We start from the raw sequence: 1,793 nt of genomic DNA, 5'->3' as shown, positions 1-1,793 counted from the left end.
CGATGCGCGCTCGGCGGCGCTGGGGCTGCGCACGGCGCTGCGCTTCTACGGCGCTGCCGCCCGCTCCCTCTACGTGAGTGCGGGCGCGGCGGGGTTGGCTGCGGCGGGGGGCCGGGGGGCCGGGGAGGCTGGTAGGGGGCCCCGCGGGCTTGCTGCCCGCCGCCGTGGCCCTGCCTGGCGATGGGTCGGTGCGTGGTGGTGCCTGTTGGGTTTTACGTCGGTTGCGGTAGCGGCATGGTCAAATGCTGGTCCGTGGTAGTTCTGGTCAGAAGGGCTTACGCGTTCCGGTTGAGTTGTGTCAGGTCTGTGCTCGTTCGCTTCTCAGTGCTGTGGCAGTTGCTGATTCTTTGTGGTATACACAGTCTGCCTGGGAGGCGATGCAACAGATGGTAAGGGGGAAAGGAGCATTTAACCAGCTACCCAGAACGAACGCCATCCCCCAGTAACTTCTATGCCTTCTGTATGGGATACGTTAACAGCTAAGAAATGTCCTTGTCACGGTCTGTGTTTGTGTGCTTGATTGTGCCAAGTCACACAACTTTGACAATGGGTGTCTAAACAGCAGCCTGACATGTCCAAGACGGGCATCTCTTAGTGTTGTGAGTGCCGTTCTGTCCCTTTTCTCAATGCCTTGGGGGCTCTCAGTGTGATGTTCATTGCTTAAAGGTCTGCTGGCGCATGGGAATGCGCAGCCAGAGCAACTTCAGGCTTCGTGCTGCAGACAGACCTCTGCCATGTGTGCATGCCTCCTAGCAGAATCTGCATCCCTGCGTTGTGTGTGCGTGTTTACAGCTCATGGAGGACATTTAGTATCTGAAAGTGGGATTGAAAACAGATTGCCTGGAGCAGAACTGCTCAAAGGTAACCAGAAGAAAATGTTGAAGATAGCAGCATGTCTCCAGAGCTTTGCTAGAGTCCTGGCTTGTAGCTCTGTCTGTTTTATCACTGCTTCTTCCTTTCCCCTGAGGCCTCATCTAGGATGGCAGTTGAAGATGCTAACTAGCATATTTRGAAGAGCCTTAGGAAAGGCCCAGTGTGTTTAACATGCTAATCTACTCAAGTTAAAACCCGCCTCCCTGTCCAGATAAACCAACATGCTCTAGCATCATGGGTCTAAGATATGACTTTTGGGACTAATCTACATGGGGACACTCAAGAAATGTAACTTCACACCTTCTAATTCCTTTGCTTTAAAGAATGCAAGACCCTTCACATGGCTGCTGTCATTTCAGGTTTGGTGCAGTTCACATGTACTTGAGTCTGCTTTACTACTGTATGAGGGTGTTCACATGAGGATTCAACATGCTTAAATTACATTGAATTACACTATCATTATGCCTTAAATTGTGCCCTTTTTTCACTTTCTACACTGTCCCCACCTAGATAAGCTCTGAAATCATGTCTGAAATCCAAGATCCAGAGGTATTCAAGTTATGCCTCTGTCGGAAAGGGATGTTTGTAACTGACACTAGTGGTAAAGGTGAAGTAATTTGCAAGTATTAACTGGAGTTGAGACTGCAGTTTGACCATTAGTTCATTATTGTGTCTTCACTTCTCCAAGTTTGGTAACTGATTAGCCAACCCAAGTAAAAAATACACTTTTTGCCATAGGGACTTCTTGAAAGATAGTGGGCTGTGTATCCAGTCACTGAGAAGCACAGATAACATGTAATGTGTAGGATAAGAGGTGAAAGGGTGCAGTTTTCAAAGAGCAGTGAATTGGCTAACAGCACGAGGTTTCTTTGGTTTAGTGATCTTGTTACTTGCTCATGCCCTAAAGCAGAGGAATGCTT

Source organism: Apteryx rowi, unplaced genomic scaffold, assembly GCF_003343035.1.
Source record: "Apteryx rowi isolate R43461 unplaced genomic scaffold, aptRow1 scaffold_66, whole genome shotgun sequence".
Lineage (NCBI taxonomy): Eukaryota > Metazoa > Chordata > Aves > Apterygiformes > Apterygidae > Apteryx > Apteryx rowi.
This window is presented reverse-complemented; position numbering follows the sequence as displayed.